This window comes from Phaethon lepturus, unplaced genomic scaffold (assembly GCF_000687285.1).
Source record: "Phaethon lepturus isolate BGI_N335 unplaced genomic scaffold, ASM68728v1 scaffold14512, whole genome shotgun sequence".
Lineage (NCBI taxonomy): Eukaryota > Metazoa > Chordata > Aves > Phaethontiformes > Phaethontidae > Phaethon > Phaethon lepturus.
Genome location: NW_010522782.1, coordinates 57033 through 72343, shown reverse-complemented (window position 1 = coordinate 72343; position 15311 = coordinate 57033).

Below are 15311 nucleotides of genomic sequence, written 5' to 3'. Positions count from 1 at the left end.
ACTACCTTGGGTTTTAGTCTGGCAATGAGAGAGCTTTTTAAAAAATACACATTTAAATGCAAGAGAAGACATGTGTAAGATGTTGGAAATGTGATGTCCTCTGGATGCCTTGCCAGACCTTCAGAAACAGAGCTGAGGCTGCCCTGGGTTAATCCTGCATAGCTTTGTGCTGTTCGCTACGTGAGGAGATGATTTGGGAAGTTTGTTGAGTGCTGTGGGAATGTTCATGCGGTACAGACATGATAAATGAAGCTGGTAGATTGTGCCTCTTCTGTCCACTTTGTGTCTTGATTTAGAAAGCTTTCAGTGGTTTAGGGCCCCACAGCATTGTAATCCCAGATTGTGCAGAATTTGCCTACCTTGGGGTTTAATCCAAAACTCCTCCTGTGTACACGGAAAAGCTTGACATCTTTTGGAGCAGGTAGTTCGAAACATTTCTTATTGATTGATTCCTTTGCAACAGGAGAGAAATCTGTTGTGTTGCTGTAAAAAAAAAAAAGAGGAAATGTTTGGAGAAAGCTTTGCTTTTTGGATCTCTGGAGTGGTTAGAAAATGGGGCTCAGAGCAGAAATAGCAGGTGCCTTTGTCTAGTCTGTGACAAATAAGGAGCGGCATGGGGGTGGGAAAAAGGACTGTACTTGGAAAGGAAAGTAACATTTCCCCCCAGATTCTGTTAGGCACTTTAAAAAATAATTTTGAAGAGCAAATTAGAAATGTGTCTTTATTCAGCGGGCTGGGTAATGATTTTAGATGCTGACTCTGCTGGCAGTTTGGCATCATTTTTCCTCCAGCCTGCTCCACTCAGATTTGTTTGGAGGGAGGGAATGGGGGCTCCCAGTAGCATCACTTGGAGCTCCACTCCGCTCCCCATCCCTCCCTCCCTCCTCCCCTCCACCTCCTCCCTTCTCGCTCTGCCTCTTTGTGCCGCATGTTCCCTTTTCAAAAAGTAATTTCATGGCTCATGCACTTAAGATTCCATCAGAAAGTCGAGTCTTTGATCAGGCAGACAGACGCCCTGCTGGGATTTCATTGGCAAATCACAATTCCCTTAATTAAGACTATGTGTCTTTATATCACTAAACTGATTCCAGCTGGGTCCCTGCTCGTTTTACATCCAGATTTACCTAGACTATGGATTCTCACCCCCTGCGACTCCAGAGGAACAAAAAACATTTAAAGACTTTCGTTCTCAGCTTCTCCCTCCAGCTGCTTCTCCCCACCAGTGCAGCAGTTGGTGTGGGCTGGGAACTAAATCTCTGCCTCAGTCTTGTTTGCACTCTCCTTCGAATTGGGAGGTATGCTTGAGCGAGGGATTTGCTATTTCTCTCCAGCACTTGGTAGCTGGGAATCAGTAGTACGAAGGGAATTGAACTTGCCTGGTATTTTTTTCTTTTCTTTTCTTTTCAGAAGCCATGTTTTTACTGAGAGTCAAGAAGACGCCATAATTCAGCACAGAGTTTTCTCCTCCTTCCAATCTTTCTTTAGCTATCAATTAAAGATGAAGCAGGTTAAGAGTGCTCGCTTATGGTAATCACAGGTCCTGTGTGGGAGGGACTTTTGTGACATTTCTGCTGTGCTGGGTTTGCTTGTTGTATTAGTCATGCCAAGGTGAACATTTCTCCGGAGACAAAATACAGTCAGTGAGTCCTGACTTTAAAGTACGTGGTCTGCTCTGGCCAAGGAGATGATGCTCTGGGGCCAGTTTCGGTGGGCAATGTTGTTTTTCCTTCAGTCATCTCCATTTTCCCTTCCTCCTCCTTAATTTCCTCGTCTCCTCTGAGCAGTGCCTCGACACCTCCAGGGAGAGGAAACTTCCATAGCAACCTGCTAACGGCACTAATTACAGGGATGGCAGCTAGCATGGCTGCCGCAAGGCAGCACCCAACCTCTGACCCGAGAGCCCAGCCATTCTCCTCTATCACAATCCCTGGGGATTTGGGGGGAGAAAGGAGATTCAGGGAAGGGGCCTCTCAGTGCACCAACCCCAGTGGTACGGGCGCGTTTGCCACATGCCAGAGAGAGAAGTCTGCCTGCTCTGGAGCATCCCCTGGAGCAAATCCTTTAGGCATTTTCAAAGCCATCTATGGGGAGATGGCAGGGACTAACAAACATGCCCACAGTTTGAGAAAGCCACCTGTAAATGTAATTGCAGGTGGGTGCAGTCAGAATTTGCCCTACATATGGGCAATGGCTGTCGCTGTGTGGGGCCAAGGAGGTGCCACCCTCGGGCTCTGAGCATCCTTCCACGCGACAGCTCTGTGGCTGGGAAACCTGGCTGCTGGCTGAACAGCGGCGGGTAGTGCTACAGCTCATGGGAGGCTGTTGGCTGCTTATGTAGTCACGCTTAAAATTAAGCAATAGCCAGCAAACAGGGCAGCTTTAATGGCTACCAAAACCTGACCCGGCATCTCCTGAAGCTGAGCTGCCCGCTTAATAAGTGAATCCAAAGTCTCAACTCAGGACACATCCTCTGCCACAGGCGGATTTGTCTTCAGATTTATCATATGGAATTCTTCCCTTGAAAATGCCTACTTAATTATGTGCCAGCAGAGCTTCAAACCCTGTCTCGGGGATGCGGTGACTTTGTAATGGGCAATAGTAGAGCTTGACTTTTAAGGGGCGTCATTTCAAGGCTCTAGTGTATTTCTAGCTGTTATTCCCAGCAAGAAGAGTTTTGTCTCAGTCAAACAGTCTAGAGCCTGAGCTAAACCTTATTTAGCTCTTCACATGCTAATAAAAATGTTCACTGAAAATCCTAATAGGACTTTGCACTTAGATGGGTCTTTGGTTTGAGGATTCCAAAGCTCTTTAATAAGAAGTGCTGATTATGACTCTGTGGTAAGACCAGATTAGATCAAAAGGTGTTCAGGATCTCTGTTTTATTTGAGAGACAGAACAAACCTATCCCAAATGTACAGAAAGTACATTCTGTGACTAGAAAATTAATTTTATGAGCCTTTATAAATAACGTGATAATTAATTTTTTCTTTAAAATTAATTAAAAATCTCATACTTTATAGAATGTTAATATCTATCTTTATTTTTGTCTTGTCTCAAATCATCTTAATGGAATGATAGAGATGCATTAAACTTATATATAGTTAAAGTTAATTGAAATCTTGCTCACAGGCTCTACGTAAAGAAATTAGGATGTAATTAAGCTAAGTAGTTAATGATTGCTGTGTCTAGATGCTGTGGTTATTGGGGTCTGTGTCAGACTTGGGTCTCGTGGAGATGCAGACAAAGGAGCCCAAGCAGTCACCACATTTCCTCTGTGGCTTATTGAACACAGTGGGATGGTGGGCTGCAGGGACTCAGTGTCCCTGAGGATGTGCCTCCCCTGAAGGAGAGGTGTTGGTTGGCAGGGGTATGCCAGGACCCAGAAACCCACCATGGCTTGGGGATGGCAGCCCTGTGGCTGGGGCACAGCCGCTGGGAGCATGGAGCCTGGGGCACAGAGGCGCTGAGGCTTGGATGAGCATCTTCTGCACCCCTTGCTGTAGTGGCAGGCTCATTTATAGAGCCCCTAGACAAAAATGTTGATGGACGGTGAAAAACCAAAGTTGCTAGCGTGCTTTGGGTGTGTGATACCACAGCAACACAGTGAACATGTCCTGAAAAAGTTAAATTAGGAGGAGCAGTGTAAAGCTGGTACTTCAGGTTATCAAACGATTGCCACAAAGAAGCAGAAGGTAGGATTTTTCCTTCCTGTTGTCATGGTGTAGCCTCAGCTGGCAACCAAGCACCACGCAGCCGCTCACTCACTCCCCCACTGTGGGATGGGGGAGAGAATTAGAAAAGTAAGAAAACTCATAGAAGAGTAAAAGTGAGGAAACTCATGGTTTGAGATAAAGAGAATTTAAGCAAAAGCCGCCCATGCAAGCAAAGCAAAACAAGGAATTCATTCACTACTCCCCATCGGCAGGGAGGTGCTCAGCCATTCCCCCAGGAAAGCAGGGTTCCATCATGCATAATGGTTACTTGGGAAGAGAGATGCTGTAACTTCTAATGTCCTGCCATTCTTCTTTGTCCCAACTTTATATACTGAACATGACGTCATATGGTATGCAATATCCCTTTGGCCAGGCTGAGTCAGCTGTCCTGGCTGTGTCCCCTCCCAGCTTCCCATGCCCCTCCAGCCCTCTCGCTGGCAGGCCAGCATGAGAAGCTGGACAGTCCTTGACTGCTCAGCAACAACTCAAAACATCAGCACGTTATCAACATTTTCTCATCCCAAATCCAAAACACAGCCTCACACTAGCTTCCGTGAAGAAAATTAACACTATCCTGGCTGAAACCAGGACACCTATACAGCTCATTAAGTGCCATTAAAAAAAAATAAAAATAAAACAAGCACAGTAAGAAAATTGCTAAGCAAAAACATCAAGTGGTGTTACAGTTAACAGTATCAGTAACCTATGGGTAAAAATAGTAGAGGACAATATCAAACAACAGAAATCCTGGTTACTCGTAGCTGAATTTATTCATAAGAGAAAGCAACTACATTAAAGTAAGAAATGCAGAGATAAGGCACCCAAGCTCTCTTGTGTCAGCCCTGGAGAGATACCACAAAGGGAGAAAGCGGAACATCAATGACGTTGCTTTTTACCAACAATTTAAATCTCATCTGGGACCACAAAGACTGGTGTCACTCTTGTCCACACTGAACTGTAATCATTGCATCTGGCCATTGACTTCCCTAATATTTTCTTTTGACCTGATAATGAATCTGACACCTCACTATAGATTGTCAGATGTCTTAAAAGTCACTGGGAGGGTGTTAAGATGTTTCAACCTAGAGAGAGAGAAAGGAGATGAGAGGAAATTATAGGGGAACATTAGAAAGGGAAGGGAGCTATGCATTAAGAAAGGAGGAGCGAAAGACAATGAAAAACCAGAGTGCTACGAGGCAGAGAAGAGCAGATAGAGAAAAGGAGGGTGTTTGCACCAGAGATCGGGGTAGAGGGACAAAGGGGAGGAAAGGTGGGGAGGTAGCTGGAGGGGGCAGGTTAGCAGCTGTAAGGGGAAGGGTGGTATACTTTCTTAAAATACAGATATTTGCATGCATTGGACACGCGTCTGAGCTCTCTAGGTGGACAAGCCTCAGTTAAAGAAAAGGAGAATGGGATCCTGGACCCTGATGAAATGCATCCCATCTTCTGGCGACAGAGCATTTGGCAGGGCAGGCTGTTTTAAGGGGCATAGCATTGTAATCTGAGGCATAGCTGTCTGCCTTCTGCTCTACTGCTAGTAAGGAAGGGGAAAAGGCAAGTAAATCATGCCTGTAGCCTAGCGGAGTGCAGCAGAAGAGAATCCTGGCCCCAGTGTGCATCACTTTCTGATACAGTGCGAGTTTTCTGCGTTTTTTTCTTACTGCGCATACATGAGCATTACACGACCAGGAAGAAAGCTCTTCTTTCCCAATCAAAAGATGCTTTTTCCATCTATCATGAGTGGTTTTACTGTGTGTCTCCTGCTCTGTACTGGGCTGAGGTATGTGTTTTGATATGCAAACGTAGCAGACTTGCCTGCAATCTTTTCATTACCTTTCGGTATTTCATACTGCATGATGAGATCAAAGAGGTTAAGTGAATCAGGAATCTCCTAACCACAGCTTTTCAGAAACGTGTGAATCTTAGCAATGCGCAGTGGGCCTTTCCCTCCATTTGTTCCACCTCCTTCACATATGTACCCATCACAGCTTCAAACGCTGCATCAGATCTGGAGAGACCCATTAGGAAGTGAGCAAACCAGCCAATACAGGCGAACTGAAAAGCTTCTTAAAAGAGAGAAAATGTGCTATAAGGATTTCAGATCCTAAATCAAATGAATCACTCGTGGGTAGCACAAAAATGAAACCATATGTCACCTCAGAAACAAAATATTTGAGAATTAATTCCATTTTTACTCGCTTGTCAAAGCTTGACTTCCCAGTTTAGCCTTCTTATTCCTGCCAGTGATATTATTAGTCCTCTGCCACTGCTTAGGTGCCACACTGATGGACAGAGCTGTTGAAATAAAGGGCTTTCTGGCTTTCACTGTAAAGGCAAGGTGAATAAAACAGCATGGTGGAAGGCCTGCAGGTGGCTTTTAGAATTTTTTCAGCAAAATGAACAACAACTTATTTTGGAACAGCAAAGAGAATTTTGGCTGAATTGAGATGCTTTGATTTTCTTACTTAACCCTTTTGAATCCTTTCTCCTTTTTAATGTAAGTACAATTTTAAAAAATCCTGATTGAAATGAAAAGTCAGAAGTTTAAGAAAATAATAAAAAAAAAAAAGCACATATCAGACATTTTAGGTTTTTTATATGGATCATATCAACATTTTAAAAGTGATACTTAAACTTCCCTCTTTTGTAACATCTCAAAAACAGTAGAAAACCAGAATTGAGCAGATAACTATGCAGGCACTTTGTTGCACTGCTTTTGGGGTGCTCTGCTGCCAGGGAGCTGCAGGGTCTGGCTGCCCCTCAGAGAGGACAGCAGCCAGGCAGGCCCACAGCAGCCAGGCAGGTCTGACAGCCATCCGGGATCAGCTCAGGGCCACGGTCTGCACTGAAATTTGGGGTGTCCCTGGCCAGGCCTGGCTGTGATGTGGCGAGGACATAGCACTCGTGGGGCAGGGGCTGTCACCCTGGCTGAAAGAAGCTCCCAAGGGCAGGGAGTCACCTTTGGTGGACATCTACCCGTTCCTCCCCACCACCAACCACACTGTTTCTTGAATTGATCTTGTAGATTTAACATAGGACGTTGTCTTCCTCTAGTCCTTAAAGAAGACCTTGTTGTGAGGGGCAAGGGGTAGTACATCTGGCCAAATGTAGAATTTGGCCTCAGCCAGTCCTGACTTGCATGGTACCATCCTGGGGCCACGGCTGAGCCATGCATCAATGAGGGCAGCCTCAAAGCTGCTCTCGTACCGTGCAAGGGGGAATGGACCACCTACAGCACATATGTGCATGTCTCCACATGCAGCACCACAGCACCTGGGCAGCGTGAGGAAAATGTCAAGGTAGTTTGGCAGTCAGCTTCCAATCTGCATTAAAAACATCTCTGATCTACATTAGTATCACAGACTCAGCCTTTATGGTGAACACATAAAGCAAGCCGTGTAGCATAGTGAACTTTTTGACTTCTGAGTGCAGCCACCAGACCATCACCCCCTGAAAGAAAGAGGATATCTGCGCCTTCCACAGAGAAGAGTCCCTTGGGTGGAGATGTTACAACGCCGTGCATCCTATATTGGTATTTCTGGACTTGGAAGCCTACTAAAACTCTGTGCTGAGCCACAGAAATCAAGTACGTGTTTTATGGAGCAGGTTTTCATCGCTTAGCTATCTGGTCATTTCAATGTGCTTGTGAGTAATTAAACTTTAGATGGAGATCATTGGAGTTGCTCTAGATTTCTACTAAGTCAAGGATCTAAGTACAGGGATGTTTCTTTTTTCTCAGCAAAACTAGAGAGTCTGTTTCATGACAAGTTCTTCTAGATCATTGAGTGGTTTTGTGAAACTGCTGTCAAACATGGCATTTATTAGGGTTGTGCCCAAATACCTAATGTTGTGAACACACTGCATACATATATTAATGTCACATTCAGGTTGCAAAACATTTATAACTGTCACCTCTTTCCCCATCTCTCTTTTTGCATGTCTCCAAACACATAACCAAGCTCTGCTCCTGGCTGATTGATGAGGTAGGTAGGGTAAAGTCAGATAGCACCCTTCGTCCTCATGTTGCTGTGCAGCCTGCAGACTCCAGAGGCTGTGCACAGGGACTTCAGTTTCTGGGTTGGTGCGTATATGGCAGCGACAATAATCCATAGTTTGGGATAGCAGTTGAAAAAGGCATGGTATGAAGGAATGCCACCAGGGTCTGTTGGTCATGTTGAGGGAGTTGTTTGTTGGTTTTAGGTGATCTTAAATAATCTTGTAGAACATGTAGTGGTATCCTCAGGAATCAGGGCCCTTCTATCCTGTTTACTATGTAAGTATCAGTCCCTTCAGAGACCTCAAGCCACATCTCATGCCCTCACACCACTCTGTCGGACCCTGGAGCTATAGCCAGAGGTGCTGCCTGCTGGACTCTGCTGCATTAGCGGCACTCTCTGTTTTCCTTAGCAAAGATCGAGGGGTACTTTCTGCCAAAAGTTAACAGGTCCTACGAGACCACATACAGGTGCAAGATTTTTCATCCTCCTACCTTGTCAGTCAGTGCACGGAGGCTGTTTAAACTGGCCAACTTCCACTAACGTGCGGTCATTTCTCAGAAAACCTCCCACAGTTGCACCGGTTTGGCGTAGGCTTTTGTAATGATATCAGCAGCAGGAGTGCTAATGCATGCCGTAGAAAAATCTGCCACTAACCACTGCGGCTGCCATCGGGGAGCCTGTGCAAGGATCGGTCTTTCCTGAAAAAGCGTGAATAGCAGCACAGCTTGTCAGAGGCTTGGGAAGTCAGAGAAGGAAATGAGGCCCTTTGGGTGGTGGGAACTGGGTGCTGGGGCAGGGAGGCCCTCTACAAAACTGGGAATGAGCTGACCTGAGGTGAAAGCTTTGGATGAACATCTATGGGCTATTCTGTGTCACCAGCATTGCTAGAACAAGGCAGGGGCTTGCTCTGTCCCATGCTGTGTGTGGAAACCCTACCTGCTCGCAGAGCTGTGGCCAAATAATGACTAAGTCCCACTTTTTTTATTTGATGAGACCAGGTAGTCTCACATGCCAAGTTGGATCCTACCAGTTATTTTAGATGAAGGAATATGTTGCCAGAAGCGGTCAGAGCTAAGTATGGTATATTGGCTTTGAAAGCAACTTCATGCTGTTTCCTGAAGTCTGACAGATGAATGACTTCAGATCAAGCATGCCATGGTGAAATCCAGTGTGCTCCCTGTCACAACTGCTGGACACCCTGCACTTCTGACCCCCATCATCCTCCCAATCCTGCCAAGCATCACCCATTACAAATGTCATGCTGGAAGCGGTCTTCTGTATCCTGCAATCACATGAAACACCCACACATGGTCCAGCTTTGGTCACAGTCCCCTGGCTATCAAGTGACATCATTACTTCAGAAAGGTCTTAGGCTTCACACTCCTCACAACTGTGATTAATACAGTGATCCAGCAGCTACCCTACTATTATTTCTTCAGCACAAAGCCACTTCAAAACTATATATCAAAAATAGTAAATCTGACTTTTTCATCAGGCTTACTGTTCCCAGCCTGTGCAAAGACCCAGCTTTCCCAAGTTCTGCTTTCACTGTCAGCCCATTTCTGTCAGCAGCTGCTGACCAGTGGCTCGCACTACCCTTGTTTATGGAGCGTTTTGTAGTTTTTTAGAGCTCTTTTGGGCTCCACGTTTGGCTCTGTGTTTCTGGAGATGGGAAAAGCATGTCCCATTGCCTCTCAGTAGCAAGCTGGGATATGCTTATCCAGGCACTTGTGCTGCCTCCCTGCCTGGTCTGCGCAGAGGACCCACATTGTCATAAAGAAAATTCAGATAAACCATTATATTTAAATAGTAATTTTGCATCACTGGTTAGCCACGTACAACCGCTATACCATTACTACACGTGGCTATTTACATACACATATACAGCAACTGCACCTCCAGATTTTCCACCAAGGAATCAGTAAACCATTATAAAAGCCAGAGTCCTCTGTTTTCAGCAAAAAAAGTTATTTTGATGTTGCTGAAATGGGGATCAGAAAGAAAGGGAGCGATTGCAGCACCATTTATCTCACCATGTAGCAGTAACTATGCCTGGAAGGAGAAACCAGACTTAGCGAAATGAAAGAATAAGATCTTCTTTCTAACAGTGGGGGTTAATTAACCACATGAACAAACTGCTAAGTGCAACATTTTTCTTATCTTCATCTTGTCACATGATGATTGGACTTCTTTCTGGAAGTTAGCTTTTAGCCAAATACTATGGGATTAAATATAGATGTAATTTGGGGAAAGATGTATGGTGTGTGATACACGCGCCGAGTAGCTGAGCCAATCTGTGCTCTGTCAGTGATGTTTTGTGCAGAGATACGTTGAAAAGTAAATTCAAAGACACTCTACAAAGCAGTGTTAGAAAATAGCAGTTTCCCTACGGCTGATCACATTGGTGGAAATATTGAAGATTCCTTGTTAGAGCAACTGTCGAGTCCTGTGACATCCGATGTTAACCAGATAGTTTGCACGGACTGAATGCCGTGTCCCATTTCCCTTCTGCTAGGAAAGACTTTCCCTAAATTTGCCATGTGAGGAGAATCTGTTGGGCAGCATCTCAGGCTAGACTGGGCTTAATGGGTGCCTAAGGCTTTTTTTCTGAGCACATATTTGCTGGGGTACATCCAGCTGTGGACGTGCTTTTCCTTTTTGCTGTGCGTAACATCTGTGCAGTGGGCTTTTGTTTGGCTGGTTGACAGTTTTCTCCTCCTTCTCCCAAGCTGCTTTGGCTGCTCACCCAGCTTTTTACCAAATTGCAAATTTATATTCCTTCTGCTTTCGGCAGGCCCATATGTGGGACTGTCAAAATGTCACTGGCATCCATTGTGAAAGGTTAGTGCCACATTATAGTCAGCGAGCTTATTAACAGGGAAATGATTGTGTTTTGGAGAGGAGGAGGGAAGGACAAATGGGAATCCACTTTCCAGGCACCTGCTTCTTCTGCTAAACATTTCTTCTTGTCACATATATATTTTCAGAAGGTGGTTTCCCTCTGCATAGGGAAAAAATAGCTAGAGACCCAGGAAGAATGAGGCTGTTCCTTATGAGATCTCGGCAAGCTGGGAAGGGGAAATGGACCAGCAACGAGAGCAAGTTGGCCAAATCCATTCGGGTGTTGAGTGATGGATGTTCGTCTTCACTGACCCAGTGACTAGAGACAGGATTATGCTGCAAAACTTGGGTCTGATGGGGACCCAGTGTCAAACTGGCAGGTTATGGATCTCGGTTCTATGATTTCAGCTTGGCACAAGAAATAATAATGAAATTGCCCTCACCAAGTTTACAGGTGCCTGTATACAGATGAAAGCTACTGTTCTGCTTATTTTCATCTCTGTGCTCTTTCAGATTTAATCAGCTTGTATTCAAAGTCACCACTGAAAAAAATTCCCATATCCTACTGCAAAGTTTTTATCTGTCCAAGGCATTTTTAGAGCTTTTGGTACCATCATTGCAGAGAACCTAGCTCACAATCTTTAACGTATTAATCCTCCAAATGACCTGGTCAGATGAGATTATCCCAGTTTATGAGAAGTGAGGCCCAGAAAGCCTGCCTTTTTTTGCCATTGCAAGTCTGTGAGACAGCAAAGAGCATTATCTGCATCTAGACTCCGCTAGCACCTGGATCACTGAACTATCCTTCTCATGCATCATTTTTTCCTTTGGCTTTTCCACCTTGTTTTTTTAAAGTCAGCCTTATGTCCAGCTAGAAGCACTGGAGCCATCCATTAGAGAGGCCGGAGGAGGAGAAGTGCCCAGACCCTACCAAAAAGTTAAATCTGTGTTGCGTTGTTACTCTCTAAGAAGAGCTAAAGCACAGTGAAAGTGCTTGTCCCTTGGGTTTGTATGGAGCTGGTATTTCACAGAAACCACTGCCCGGCTTTTGGACTGTAGATCGCAGCCATTGCCAGCCTGACCTAGATTCAGACCAGTGACCTAAAGCTGAAAGCCACGAGAGTCCGTAGCTGAGCCTCTGGGGCACCAACCCTCCTTCGCTCCTGATTATTCCCTTTTTGACATGGCAGAAAAGGCCCTCAAGGTGGCTGATAATGTACTGCTGGGGGGTAGTATGGGCTTGACCTTTTCTGTAGGAATAAGCTTGAAAATGAGGGGGGAAAGGGGGATGAATATTAACAAATGGATTGTCCTGGAGTTTCTTCACTGGCAACGAAGCCCATTGTGCCCTGGAATTACGAGCGAGCACCATGCACAGGTGGCTTTTTGCTGCTCCCTGAATGCTGCTGGTAGTGAAATTGAATTTCACCACTTGCAACAAAAAACAAGAAATGGGGCTTCTGTGGTGGACACAGCCAGTGAAAGGCCCCTCTCTCACAAGGCAGGAACTTCCCTGGTCCCCTCCCTGCTCCTGCCTGTCCCTCTGTATGCGAGCCGACGGCCAACATAGGGGATGTTGGGCACTGGCATATGGCAAGGCTGAGCCTCAGAGTGGTCGCTTCAGGCAGAGAGGAGCATGGGCAGGTGAGGGTGGGAGGTAGGGAGGACATGCATGTGACATGGGGATATCGCCTTTATTCATTTCCAGCTTTCCACCTCTCCGTGTGTGCATTGGGGATTTCAGCTCTCCCTCACTCAGGAACCTGCTCTTGCTCTTTCTTGTTCTTGCTGCTTTTGTTGCGGGAGAGGAGGTAGCACTGTGCAAAACACCAGATCCAAATCTCATACGAGGTTTCTGGGTTTGTGATGGGCTGTGCAGAGCCCCAGGTGCCAATACACAAGATGAGTGTGATGTGAAATGTGGATCAACATATAGACATCTCTTCTTGTCCCAGGACTTCTTTCCAAACCCTCTGAGCGCAGCCTCCACACCAACTCCTCAGCTGTGAGCTCTCCTCCTATGACACCCTGCTCAACACCACACATGAGCTGTGCTTAGGTGGTTTTCAGGGACGTGCATGTCCCTGTTTCCTAGATGGTGCCCAGAAAGCACCCTGAAGGCAGAGGTGTCTAACAAAACCACAGAAAGTCTTGTTCTTCAGCTGGGACTGAGGGCCCTGCTGAGGTCCCCAGTGAGGAGAGCATTGCGGTGGGAGTGTGCAGCCCCTTGGCCATGGACACTGTGGCACCAGGACCAGGCAGGAGAGGACCTGCTTGGCCCCATCCCTGGCAGCAGGCTGGACTGCCTCCTGCAGGCTCCAGCAGCCCTCCCACAGAATATCCGAGCTCAAAACCCAGGTTTTGGGCAATTAAGCAGCCATCCCCCCATCTCCTTCTTGTGCCAAGCAGAATTTTAATGTACTTCCAATTTCTCTTTTTAGCACACACAAAGAAAAAAGAAAAAAATTAATAATCATCTGTAAGAGAAGTTCTTTTCAGACAAATGGAGGAGCATTCAGTGCTGATATATATTTTTCCACACTTGTAAATGGTATCTATTTAAATGCAGATTTTCTGGTTTCCTATGTGGAGCTTGGAAGAAACGCCTTTCAATTTAAATGTTAATAGAAGAGTAAACTTCAAAATCAAAATTTCCCCATAAAGGAGAGTGTTTTCTCATAGCTTTAAATGTCTTTCTATACTTCCTCCTGCTTTCTCCCCCAGCCTCCTTCCTCCTCGTCATCCTTCCTCTTTTCCTAGCCTCTAGCTCAGCCTGACTTGCATTAAAAGGTCTTTTTTAAACACAAGAATACACCTTTCAAAGTTCCTGAATTAAAATGTTTAATGCTGGGGTCTGTGGAATAAGTATGTTTGAGCAGAGTGCTGGGGCACTGATAAAGCAGAGATACCATCCCTCCAACCTCCAGCCTTTTTCATCCCAGCCATTTATCAAACCTACGGCTCTGAATGCTTTATAATGGGTTTATTCTCAGGCTTGTGCTGCATAATATTGCACCAATGGCTGAGGCAGGGGCTGAAAGAAGAAAAACCCTTAGGATAATGTTTTAGTTGCTCCTGAATGTGAGTAAGGCTTTGGTGCTGGGCTGGGCAGCAGGGGAGGGAAGTCAAATGCAAAGGGAAGAAGATAAAACAGGGTAGGCATTACTAAGTCTCTCTCTTTCTGTATTACCCCTCCTGCTCCTCCTGTGGTCCATTCCTGTATACCTCCAACTTCATTTATCTTCAGGAAGAGCTGCCTTTTACAAAAGACTCTTAACACCGCCTGATATTGGGTTTTTACATACAGTTATGTTTCTTGCTTCCTGTCACACTCCATTTGTCATCTTTAATACAAACTTTCCTTTAATTTTCCTGATCACTCTCATTCTCCATCAGTTTTTGTCCTCTCTTCTGTCCTCAACTGAAAGAAAAAGGGAGGAAAAAAAGTGTTTCTGTTTTTTCTTCTGCTTCTTTCTGGCCACCTTTGCAAGAAGTGGTTCAAGAGATTCTAATTGCAGATTAAATTTTAATAAACTTCCATGTATTTAGTGGACATGTAGATATTGCGCTGGTGGCTGGCATATAAAAAGCAGAGTGTAACAGGGCAGTGTGCTCCCTGTAGAAGCAGGCTTTTGTAAACTAGCCAATAAAGCCATGACTATTTATAATAGGATATAGGGCTTTCTGTACCCAGATTATTTTTACACAACTGTTACTTTACTTTGTACATCATTATTATCTGAATTCCTCTGAAAAAAAAGTGGTGAATTGGCTTCCACAGCACCCCTGGGAGTTGAGAAAAAGTCTGATTTTCAGAGGAAAGCTTTGGAGCACCCAACCCTCCCACTGATTTCAGTGAAAGCAGAGCTCGCTGGGCACTTCACTCTAGATGCTCAGTCCCTTGAAGGCAGGGTGCTGGAGAGACCACTTGCCCCCAGGGAGTCTCCCGGTGCCCATGACACCCTGGCAGAGCTGCACAGTGAAGCTTGCCCTGCTCTGCATTTCCTCCTGTGCAGTGAACCTGCTGGGGCGGGGGTGATAAATGGAGTGGTTCAGCCTTCAGCAGTGTCAGAGCAGCACTTCTCACCAGCACTGAAGGCACTTCACAACAAAGGGTGTTGCCTTTGCCCTGAAACCCAGACCCCACCGCAGCTTTCTTCCAGACCATTGGAGAATGAAGGAAAACTTCCATTTAGAAAGCTGGGCTTTCCACCTGGCCTCTCCCACCACCGCCGGGGCTGGAAGTGCTGGGCACAGGGAGATGGTGCCTTGCATCCTCTGGCCAGACTAACATGATGCTGAGGGACTGTGCTGTGCTTCCTCCCCAGTGAGATCGTACTTGTGATGTGGTGGCTCAAAGGAGAGGTCACTTAAAGTAAGAGGTGACCAGTGTAAAGGAATGTGTACTCCCCGAGTTGCTCAAGGGAACAGGAAGGGAGAAAAATGGAAAAAAAAGTACACCTCTGATCAGATAAAGTCCCAAAGTTCACTCTGAAATTGAGCAGAAACCATTTTATTACATGTGCCTCTAATTCTTCAACACCTGCAGAGTCCGTGAAAGCTGTGTAACGAAAAGCCTCTTGGCATGGCTACGACTGGGAAATGTTTGCTTTGTGTGGTCTCGTGCAGCAGGAACAGGAAGGATTACAGTTATGAATATGAAGAAGGATGGCCAAAAATGCAGGTGCCTCAGACTTTCTTCCCTGTTTCTAGGGAATGTTTCTAGGGAGGAGGCATGAAAGGGTTGACTGGGCAAATT